Source organism: Leucopleurus acutus, assembly GCF_964270905.1.
Source record: "Leucopleurus acutus genome assembly, chromosome: 2".
Classification (NCBI taxonomy): Eukaryota; Metazoa; Chordata; class Mammalia; order Artiodactyla; family Delphinidae; genus Leucopleurus; species Leucopleurus acutus.
Window position 1 is genome coordinate 49667815 of NC_139143.1, and position 12366 is coordinate 49680180.

At 39.8% G+C, this 12366-nt stretch overlaps 1 protein-coding gene across 2 annotated transcripts in view; it reads right to left on the minus strand.

Moving 5' to 3' along the window:
- Window positions 1-415: 415 nt before the first annotated feature.
- Window positions 416-12366, minus strand: part of LOC309957787 (uncharacterized protein) — a 177443-nt gene continuing 165492 nt past the window's right edge. For both annotated transcript variants that reach the window (XR_014325986.1, XR_014325987.1), the window contains one exon: window positions 416-562. The gene's annotated coding sequence lies outside the window, so the exon portion shown is untranslated. The remainder of the gene's footprint in view (window positions 563-12366) is intronic.

Consider the following 12366-nt stretch of genomic DNA (forward strand, 5'->3'; position numbering starts at 1 on the left):
ATTCAAGTCATTTTTCTAGCGATATTTTTGGAGTTAGGTCTACAGAAGAATAGACTCAGACTAGTGGAAAAGTATGCCCAGAGACGTGGCCTGCAGTGACAAGGTACACATGGCCACCGACTCAGGGCTTCTCATAGACCTTGCCTTCCTGTGAACTCTGAACTTGGCCACTGCTTGATAGAATGGTAATGAGAAGTGTTAGAGTTGGCGGAGGGGTGGGGAATAGCTCCCCAGCCTTCTCCAGACAAGCTCTAGGTAGGGCTGAGAAGAAGAGGGAAGACTAAATGACACAGTCCATAGATTCACAGAACGCAGAATGGAAAACCACCTTTTTTCCCTCTGTGATGGAGACACGGCAGGCTACCACTGCCCCACTACATACTTGGTACTTAACTGGCAACTTGAGACACTCATTATGTAATCCCATCTTCATGGTGATGGTCTTGAACTTCAAGAAGTGATAGTGTGAGCTGGGGTCAGAAGACTGCACCCCACTGACACCCAGAGCACCAGGTTCTTATACAGTCTCCAGGAATCCAGCTGTTATACCTTCATTCTCCCTCTAGGAAAAAGAAAATCATTTCAGAAGATTTCTATTCAAATCTGGGATCATTAATTCATATGTTAGACTGACATTTAAGACTTCTGATAGACCTCAACTGCTGATGAGGTCCTGCAGTAATGGCTCCGCCATGCTGTCTGGAATCTGGAAGGGCTTCTCTTTGTGTCTATTCTATTGCCCATCCTCCAGCTCTTGGCTCTGAGATTTCCACACTCATCCAACACAGGATCTCTTTCAGAGGAGATTCTGTGGCCAGTAGAAATGTAAAAATTCACATGGAAGCTTGCTAAACAACCTAAGATCCAAAGAGAGATGCGCCTGGCCCCTGCACACCCTGGCACTACTCTGCACAGAAGCATCATCCAATTCTAAGCTAACAGACTCCTCAAGCACTGGAGTTAAGTGGGAGGAGGCAACACGCGTGCAGGTGCTGAGCCACAGATTCCAATTCTATCCCAGCCACAGGAGGGACGAGCCAGGTGGCCCGCTACTGACTGGCTTGGAAGCTTTTAATCTCATTCATGCAATATTCATTTTTAGAACATACCACAGGATTTTCCTCAGAAAGGTTCATTCATTCTCTGGGTCTGCTTCTGAATTGTAGATCAAATTACCATGACTTCTTGTAGGGGGAGAATGTTAAGTTCACCCAGATGGGTTTAAATTCAACTGTGATTGGTTGGTAATGGTTTACTATGAAAAAGGAAAGAATGTTCATCACAACACTGGACCAACCTGAGCCCCAGTGTCCCATAACTGCCCTCACAAGGGCATCCTTTCCACCGTTGTTCAAGTCCATTGCCTTACTGTGTTGTTACCAGTTCCTTTATCTCACTAAAAGCATCCTCCTTCAAGGATGGAAACTGTTTATTCATCTGAGTATCTCTCCAGAGGTTCTGTGTTTAGCTATAGCAAAGTCTTCAAAACACATTGTAAAATCAAATTAATATATATTCTTAACAATGAACATATTTTTAATAGTTAAAATGTATCTTTAACATTTAAAATATATTCTCAGTAGTTAATTTCTAACGGGCTCCCTTTCACATAGCCCTGCTTGTACACACACAAACAGTAAAATGATTTCCTAAAACAGAGCAGGTGATTTTCACAGCATCACTGCCCTCACAGTATAGAGTGTCTGAAGATAAGGACTGAGTGTTTTCTGTACTCTGTATTTGGTATAGTTCCTAGTTTATGGGACTATCCATTAATTCATCAAACATTTATCTAGTGCCTTTGTAGGGCTGGGAAGATATCAGTCACTAACAAAGTCTTTATTCTCATGGGGTTTGCATTTTAGCATGTGATGGGGAGGTGGGGGAGTGGGAAATAGATAATAAAGAAGCAAATAAGAAAATAGCAGATATTATAAAGTCTTAAAAAAGATAATGGATAGTGACTAGATGTATGGAGAGTACCACTTTATATGAGGGTTCAGAACAGGCCTCTCAAAATCAAAATTAAATAAAACATTTGTTTGGTGTCCACACGACAAGAAGGAGCTAGCCACGTGATCAACGTCTAGAGCAGGTGCATCCCAGGATCACAGGAAGAGGCAACAGCCAATGTGTCAGAGGATGGACAGGCTTTGAGTTGAGGGCTTGAAGGAAGGCCAGTGTGGCTGAAGCATCATGAACGATGAGGAAAAGTTCAGGAGACAAGTTTGGAGAAATGGGCAGGAACCAAATCACGGGGAGCACTGTGGGTCTTGAAACATGTTTGGATTTTTACAAAGGCAGTAGAAGCCATTAGAAGTCTTAGGGAGGGAAGTGACTTTTGTTGTTGTGATCTGATTTTTGTTTTTCAAGATCATCCCAATGGCTATGTGGAGAATGGTGGGTGGGTAAGAGGAGAAACAGAGTGACTAGTTAGGGGGTTACTGCTGCAGGACCCCTGGGAGACAGCTCCACCCGGGGGGGGGCAGCCGAGCAGTGGTAACAACTGCTCTAACATCCTCAAGAAATGCAGGAAAAGGCTTTCTGCACAGAGGAACAGCTTGAACAGAGGAAGGAACACGTGGAAGACATCTGCAAGTTCTATGAGCCTGAGAGTTCAGTACGTCTGGAGAAAAAGCTGTCAAACAAACAAAACAAACAACTAGAACCAAAACATGCCAAACACATAGGTGTCAACAAGTAAAAAAAAGAAAAGCTTTTTAAAAAGATAGCATAAACAGACCTAAGGGATCTAGAAAATGACTAGAATAAGTGTAGACACACCCCATATGCTTGGATTGGCAGATTCAACTAAGATGTCGATTCTCCCCCAAATTATTTTATAAATGTAATGCAATCCCAATTAATCCAAATGGTGTTTCTGGATGAGTAACTCGGCAAAAATCTCCTCCAAGTCGTGTGGAAGAATATCTATGTGCAAATATTGGAGATGTACACACCCCCAGTTACATGTGCTAGCAGCCACGGCGTGTGCTAACAGGGACAAAGGAGCCCAGGGACACTACATCCCCCCCTTCTCCACCTCTCCTTCTCCTTCCAATCGAGGTTGTAAGAAAAGAGCAACTGTCCTTTCACACTTAGCCCTGGAGCAATATTTTGAGACTTTTTTGACCATGGCCCATGTAAAGGAATATGATTTACATAAGGACACACATATATTATTGAAACAAAAATTTTATAAATAATACTCTGACTACATGTGACTTATTTTATTTTATTCTATTCTGTGGAACTCTATAAGAAATAATATACAGTCAGAGCCCTCTTAATTGAGTTCATGGTTCCCTAATGTGTCAGGATGTACAGTTTTTAAAAGCACTGCCCTTGGGACATCTGTCCTGCTTCCTGGTCCTCTAAGGTGATCTCATCACCAAACCCATCTTACTGGCCGAGCAGCAACCCCTTTGGCTGAAGTCTCACTCACTTTGCTTAAATATGAAATTCAGAAAGTGCTTCCTTTAGATTTCCTTCTGGCCTGAGAATGGAGAGAACAAGTCTGTCTCAATTGATTGGGAAACAAAGGAAGGGAAGTGGAATTTGTGGTTTGTTTTTTTATATAGTGATGATGGTGATTAAATAAAGCTCCCAGTCGTTGCTTGCCGGGAGCCGAGGCTCCCGTCTCTGCGTGATAGCTTTTCCTGTCCATTTGGTAGACCCATTCAGCTCTTCTACTCCATCAGTTTTTAAAAAACAGAAGGAGGATTTAAGAACATATTCAACATTATTTCATGGAAGACAGTAACCTTCTACTGCAAAATATTTGTTTTTAACTGCACAGATCTAAAGTGCCTTCTAAAAACAAAAGTCCAAGCGACAACTCTGTTCTCGTGCCATAAAAATTTTAAATCACACTGATTACCCGTCTGGAATATCTTCAAATTATTCATCTCTTAGTAGACTAATACTCCCTTCAGAAGCAAAACAAGTAAATATACAAAGAGAAACATGATTAATAATTTATTTGTGTTCTGTTTTTCAGGACAAGTCCCTGCTCATTCATGCTCTCCACTGAAAATGTTTCATAACTATACCCCAAAACAGGTAGGATAAACTGTCCCCTGACTATCAGTTTAAAGGAAAGGGAGAGACATGGGAGCACGTGTGTGTGTGTGTGTGTGTATTTTTAAACACGTTTTACCAACTCTTACCTCTATTCTGTCGTATATCTAAGAAGTTCAGTTTTGCCTCAACAAATCAGTTTTATGGATAATCAGACAAATGTATTTGATTGAACAAGCCACACTGCTTACACTTAAGACAACACACTATTTCTTAAGAAGCTGTATCATATTAGGCTCATTGTTCCAGAATACCTGATATCCTACTAGACAAATTACTAGATAAATTATGTACACTCAATCAAAATTGCACCGAGTCCCCTATGAATTGCCAGTAATTCATCTTTAATGCTTTTCTATCATTTTCTTTTCACCTCTGTCCCCTTTCAGCATCCTTTCCCCATCAACATCCTACAGGAACCTCTACCCCCTTGCTGCCATCCAAAGAGAAATCACCAGTTTCCTAGTAAAATTTTATATGCAGTTTCTATCATGAAAACTTCAAAATGTAATGTTTTCCTTCCTTGAAGTACATAAAGAGAAAAATCAGGCTATATCTTATATTGTTAGTTATCTATTTAGTATACATACCAATATTCTTTCTTGAGAATAGAACCCCAATATTCTTTGAAGTGGCAATATGGCTAATTAAATATTTATTTTCCCAGAATTCTTTGCATCTTAGAGTGACAATGTGACATATTTCAGGCCAACAAGCCCTAAATGGAAGTCTACTGGAAGTCTTCAGGGAAGCCTTTATTTTCTTGATTTTTAGGGAACAGAAATGGCTGCACTGCCTTTCCATCTTCTTTTTGCCCTGAGCAAAAATGTGATGTCTGGAGCTGAAGCAACCTTCTTCAGATCATGAGGCAAAAAGCAAGAAAATCACAAAGACATTAGCTCTGAGATCTCTGAGCCACTGAACCAACACTGGCAGCCCACTCCCTTCAGACTTCTATTTTTATGAGAAAAATGAAAAAACCTTATTTGTTTAAGCCATTGATTAGTCAGATATTCTGTTACTTGCATCCTAACTGAGGTACATGAAAGATTTCATAGTAAGTTCCACAGCCCAGCGACTCTGTTGGGGGTGCCTCAGGGGCTAAGGTGGAGAATACAGCAAAGGCTAAGCCAGCAGAGAAACTCTCCTTTTACTGGTATCTGATTTCCCCAGACTAGCTCACCTTTTATCTTATATACTGAGGTTATAATTAAGAATTCATTTGAGAAAAATAAATTATTCTGTTTACGACTCTATGTTTAAAACCACTGGATTAGATACACTTGGATCAGAAGATTTGTTGGCTTTATTATGGAAAAAAGCCTAAAGAAATGAATCATTACTAATGGGATTTTGGCAATATGGTGTCTATAAGAGGAAGGGATTTTGATAAGAAAAAACTAGCCTGGATCCTCTCTGATTACCTCTCTCTCTCTCTTCCCTGCGTATGGCCTGTTCTGAGTACCAGGCTGACGTCATATATTTTTTCCAATTAGGTTGATTGGTTGTTCTACCAAGAGATGCAAAGAGGGCCCACATAATCCTATATTGTCACAGAATTCAGGGATCCAAGCCTGAGTAAGAGGTAAATACAGAGACCTCAGGAATGTTTCTAAATTCATAACAGGTGCTTCATAAGAGCAGCAGCTGCACAGAGGTGGGGAGGCATTTCTCTGCTTTTGTATCTCTCTAGAGTCCCCAGTGACCCTGGTCCAGGGAGGAAGGCTGCTTTGTTGCGAAGTCTTGAGACCAACATTCTCATGAGTTTCCTTCTGTACCAAAAGGGCTCGATGCCTATTTTATGTAATGTTGGTGTCCTGAAATGGTCTTCATACCCTGAATTTTGGTGTTCGGACTGGAAGTTTAAATTCATTATGGCCTTTCACAAGTTAAAACCAAGAATTGTTTAAGAATGAGAATAGTGCCCACCCACCTCTCCTCACCTCTCACAAACACACCCTCCTGCACATTGAAACCTCCTCAGACATTCAGTGTCATAGAGTGTGGGCTTTAGAACTAGAGAGGCTTGGGTCTCATCCCAGATCAGCCATTTCCTGCCTGTGTGACCTTGGCTAATCGCTGAAGGGCTCTGTGTTTCAATCTCCTCATGCCTAAATGGGGTATGTATAAGAATAGTACCTACCTGTGAGGGTGGTTATGAGGCTTAAATTTAAACTATGCAAAGTGCCTAAAACACTTCCTGGAACTTGTTAAGTGCTAAATGAGTGTTAGCGATTATTGCTGTTGTTGTTACTTACCTGCTGGCAAGTTTCATCTCCCCATTGGTAAATGGGGATAACAATGCCACATACAATTAGCTCTTAGCAAGTGGAAGGACAATCAGTTGACTTACTAACCTTTGTTGGTGGCTCACAGTTTCCCCCATTGGAAATGCTTCTCCCCTAGGCTCTGCCTGCTCAGAGCTTCTCAGCACCTTAGATCCTACATGATTCAAACTTCCTGTGTGAAGCCTTCTCCAGGTTCAGAAGTCCACCTTGTCTTCTCCTATTACAAATATCCACAGCTATTCGTATTGGTACCTTGCAATTTAGTACCAAATCATAGGTTGTCTTTTTTGCTCTTTATCGCTTCAATTTCCTATTAAAACTTTAAGCTTCCTATGTGCAAGGATTCATTCCTCCATGTTTCTTAATACACTTTGGTATATCACCCAATGCTGGGAACATGGGACACACTTAATAAAAATCTGTTGATTGCTCTACTTATCTTTAAGTCCATATTTTTATATGTATGCATGGAGTTCCTTTCAAAGCAGGCTATACCTGTAGGACAGCAAAGTACCACAAAAAACATTCAGTTGATCTCACCCAAACTAGAATTGGGCATAAACCCAGTAACAGAGGAAACTTGGAAAGAGTTTCCTCCCTCTGTGATGCCGGGAGGGACGTAGATGTTGAGTGAGGCAACATCTTCTTGATCTTATTTCATCAATTGAAATTCCCCCTTCCCCTAGACCTTACCATGGCCAAATTCAAGAAACAGACGTTCGCATAAAAAAAATCTCCCTGGAGTTAGTGTGGCTGTTTATCCAATTTTCACCCTGCCATCCAGACTTAGGTTATGTCCAACAGAGCCCAAACAACAAGCTGGAGTGTACGAACTTCAGCCTGTGGAAGAGGTCAAGGAGAGGTGAGATGGCCATACATGAGGAGTGCTGGAGAGAAGATCTCCCCTTCATGAGAAGTGGGACAAGAGAAAGTCATTTCCCACAAAGAGAAAACTTCTTTTCTCAGCTCTGGATCCATAATTCTTCTTTTTTATTGATGTATGCAGTTGATTTACAATGTTGTGCCAGTTTTGGGTATACAGCAAAGTGATTCAGTCATATTTTTTTTTCAGATTCTTTTCCTTTATAGGTTATTACAAAATTTCTAATATAATTCCATAATCCTTTGATTCCTACTATTTTCTATGTGAAGACACTGTCTTTGGACCAATTTTCTCTGCCTCCATTACCCCTCTCTGGTCCCCCAACACAAAAAGTAATGTTTAAAAATTTTCTAAAACTGATAGGTCCACAGAGCTGTTCCGTATTGATGAACTAAGGGTGTGTATCTCTTTCGTTTTGATTTTCCTGTTGAATCTGTACATTTTGATTGTAACATGAGCTGTGAGTAATTGCTTCAATGCAGATAATAGCTCTGTCTCAGTGATCTACGAAGCTGTTAAGTTCATCTATTTCAACTTTTTTCCTCCAACATTACCTTAGTAAGTTGTATGTGAAACATGAAGAGCGTAGGAGAGATGCTTTTTAATGCAATTTACAACATCTCAGAGGTGAGAATTGAAAGCCCAGCTCTGATTGCAACATCTGCTCTGAACAAGGGCATCAAGGGACCTGCCATCAGATTTTTTTGTCTTAAGGATGATCACCATGTATGTTCACAAATAAAAACGTGAAGCGTTCTGACAGCCAAACAAACCGTGAAGAATTAAACTTCCGAAACAGGAAAACACACTGCAGCATCCTTGCTGCTATTCATTTGAAGAAACTACTCCATTCAGAGCCTCTTCACTTCCTTCCCCGACTGCCTTCCCAATCCCTGTCAGGTTCATCCCTCACAGACATGTTTCTGCACAAGGGCAAGATTCCATTTGGAGAGGGATTGCTCCAATGTTGAAGGAATCAGTTTCTTAATGATAAAATCAGACTTCTCTAGTAAAGATGTTTGAGTCAGTGTATTCAGTAGCAGTGAAAAGTGGTTTGTAAAATAACCAGCACTGCCCAAGACATAAGTTTTCAGTGACTCACCAATGCCTTCCCAGCAAGTCCCTTGAAATTTCAGCCCCTCTGTTTTCTGGCCTCATTCTCTGGCCTCTGGTCTATCATTTCTACTATAATCCCTGCTATACTTCAGTGAGCTCCAGACAACGTGGACCAGCCTGTCTTCCCTGACCATTTTCATTCTCATGGTCTTCCCTGACTGCTTATCTTATGCCAATATTTTACAATGCAAATCCTCTCTCCACCTTGTCACTGACTGAAACCCTACCTCCCTTCAGTGCCTAATTCAAGGGCTCCTTCTTCAGGACCCTCTCTTGATCATTCAGCTGAATGTGACCACTCCATCCCTTACAGTGCTGTAGACCCTTGCTTTTAGCATATATCACATTCTGACTCATGTTGTAGACGTTTGTTCACTTGCTCATTCCCCCCTACACCATTGCAGTCTCCAGGAGAGTATCCGATAAAGAAATATTTTGAGTACAAAACAGAGTGCCTCGTTGCTGTGGACTGATTGTATCCCCTGCACCAAATTCATGTGTTGAAGTCTTAACCCCCAATATGACTGTGTTTGGAGACAAGGCCTTTAGGAGGTAATTAAGGTTGAATGAGATCATAAGGGTGGGGTCTTTCTTTCCACATGCACTGAAGAAAGACCATGTGAGAACATAGCAAAAAGTGGCTGTGTGCAAGCCAGCAAGAAAGCTCTCAAAGGAAACCAAACCCCGCTGGACCTTGCTCTTGAACTTCTCAGTCTCTGAGCTGTGAGAAAATACATATCTGTTGTTGAGCTGAGTAAGACATTCATTCGTACATGATGAACCATCAATAAGCATAATGAGTTTGAACACTGACTCCATGAACAGGGATATCAGGAAGATGGTAAAGGTGATATCTGAGGGGTTTCATCCCATCTATTGACCACATTTGTACCCCTTTCACTGGCTAACTGGTAGTGTGAGATATTTGGGGGAATGGGGTGAAGGTTAAAGGTTTTTTTCCATGTTTTTATTTAATTTCAACTTTTAAAACACATGGTTCAAAATGTAAAGTAATATAAAAAGGAATGCATTACAACCACAGTGTAAGAACTGCTTCTTGGTCATTTTCAAAAGCCAATCTTCACTGGGACGGTTCAGTCCATTCCAATAAAAGCCGCGTAACGCTTCCACAGTCTTCAGACATCAAAAACTGCACACAATGGACAAATTCTTAGGGACTTATTCAAACCAGATTGATGAGTAAAAAGAATGTATGTATTTATCAAATAGGATATCTGGTATCATGTAGACAAAATCACAATGTGATTGGCTCTTTAATCGGTTTGTTATATCATGAAAACCTGGCCTAAAATCCAGTTCTATTTTACAGGCCAAGCAGTTAAGAGAACATGTTTTGTACCATAAACTTACCACTCATTTTACTTAAATGGTGTAGTGGATTAGTTAGCGTTCTCCAAAGAAAGAGGACCAATAAGATGGAGATAGATAGGTAAATTTAAGGAATTGGCTCACATGATTGTGGGGGTTGGCAAGTCTGTAGAACAGGCCATCAGGTGGGAAATTCAGGGAGGAGCTGGTATTATAGTCTTGAGCCCAGAATTTGCAAGCTTGAAAATCAGGCAGAGTTTCCATGTTGCAGTCTTGAGGCAGAATTTCTTTCTTGGGGAAGCCTCCGTCTTTGTTCTGATTGGATGAGGCTCATCCTCATTTTTAAGGATAATCTGCTTTACTCAAAGTCTACTGATTTAAATATCAGTCACATCTAAAAAAAACATCTTCATGGCTACATTTAGACTGGAGTTTGACCAAACAACTGGGTACCATAACCTAGCCAAGTTGACAAATAAAATTAACCATCAGAAATGGAGACAAAGCTCCAACTAAAGGTACTGAGCTTAGAGACATTTTTGGCTCTGGGTAATATTGTTTCCCAACAATCCTTGGGAATCCCTTCAACTTGGCTAACTTTCTTGAAACATCTAAGCTAAAAAATCTACTGGACCCAAAACTGAAATAGTGAAATGTTCTGAAAGTTCCTCCAGTGCAGTAGAACAAAGCCCCAAAATGCTTTTGCTTATTTGGAAAACATTTTAGGGACCATCCCAATGAATCCTAGAAAAGTACTGGCAACCCAGTTTTCAAAGAACAACTTACTGATTTAATCTGAAATAAAGTCTAACAGTTTAGCTAAATAATTCTTCAATACTAAAACAAGAAGTTGATGAGAGAATAAAGTTGATGACAATAGAACAATGAGTGGAGTACTGCTCAATAAGAGAAAGATAGTTTTTTCTCCTCTACTTCTCTTAAATATTGTTTTTTATGGCTTCTTGGTAGGAGAAAAAGACTCTTTAAAACTATGACCCAATGTCAGGGAGAAAACAGACTAGTCTCTTAAACTAATGGCTGTTGTTAAGGATTCCTTTAGCTATATTCAGCCTGAAAAAAAAAAAAAGAACTTTGCAATAAACGACCTTCATGGAAGAAGAGTATTCATGTTAATTAGTAGCTCTTTTCAAATATGATTCATATATGCATTAGGCCATGCCATGCTGAACAATGCATGCATTGTAGTAAACATCAAGGTAAGTCTCAAGTATGGTTATCAAAATTTTAGAAAAATCTAGCAGGGATTTTATTTCATAAGATTGTGACTTGCTGCTCCTAGTACATTGCACAATGGTATCTCTCCTAATGGCTTTTAGCTTTTGCCACTGCCAACTTTTATATTTAAAATCCATACAATTATGAACAATTTATGAACATTATGAGGCTTTTCTTTTTTGCACTGATTCTTACTAATTCAAGCCAGCTTTTATCCTTTGCAACTCAAATGCATTTTGCTTACAACACGACATTCATTCTCACATATTCCACTTTATTCTTATTATTAGCATTCCTTATTATGCATATTTAATTTAAGAATGCATTTTCTCCATTAAAAAATTAGAATATGTGGAAAGAAGTACCAGAAGGTGATTATTTGCTTTAGTTTGCTTTTGTTAACTATGGAAGGCCTCATATGTTCTTTCCAAAGTTCCAAGCAAGAGACAGAAATGCTAAAAAGCAAAAGAATTTTTTTTAATTAAAATAAAAATCTTCTATCGTGGAACTTCTTTGTGGTATATAAGATATCAAATTCAACGAGGAGAATACTGAAAATCTCTTAATATTATGTGAATGGAGAAAGGATATACATTTGCTAGCATTCCTTAAGCAAATACACCACTAAGTATGGTTCTTTGGAGATTAACCCAGCAAGATTCACCTTGAAAAAAGCAAAAAGTATGAAGTCAAGTGTGCACTTACCCACCTCCACACCCTACACCTCCTCCACGCCCCACTCTTCTGCTAAAACAGAACAATTAATGGGTCAAGTGTTAGCATCTGTCCTTACGTTAAACTCCTTCAATAAAATACCTGGGAATTTAGGGTCTGCAAGAAATAAGTAACCAGTTGGAGTTCCTTTCTTAATTTTGCAAGCACTGATTGGGGGCTATCAGCCAACTGATCTGATTATTTTTTCCATGTGTTGCCTAACAAGTTTGAATCTTCCCACTTCCACTCCAAAGTTATTGATTTAACTGGTCGTTTTAACAGTGAGGGCAAATCAAAGAACTCTACGTGATTGATGGGAGCAGTCTCCTCTTCCTCAGCCCCCTCACCAACCTGGCTTCTCCACCACACACACTGTGTACTTTTGTTTGCAGAGTAGGGTCCTATATCGACCACACTGACTGCATATAACAGGAAGAACAGAGTATGTGTGTTATTTCCCCCTTACACTGTGTTTAAGGATTACAATTTGTTATTGGGTTGAGACTTTAAGATCTATAGACACCAGCTGATTTTGTCTTACTACGAAATCCAAATCAATTAATGCCATTTGATATTTTTGGCACCTCAAGCATCTATTATGTGAAGGACACCATGCTAGCTACTTTTGATAAAACATATTACCTACTAATCATAATACATCTACAAGAATTTCGGCCCAGATTGTAAAGATGAAAATCTTTGTTCCTCCACTTACTAGCT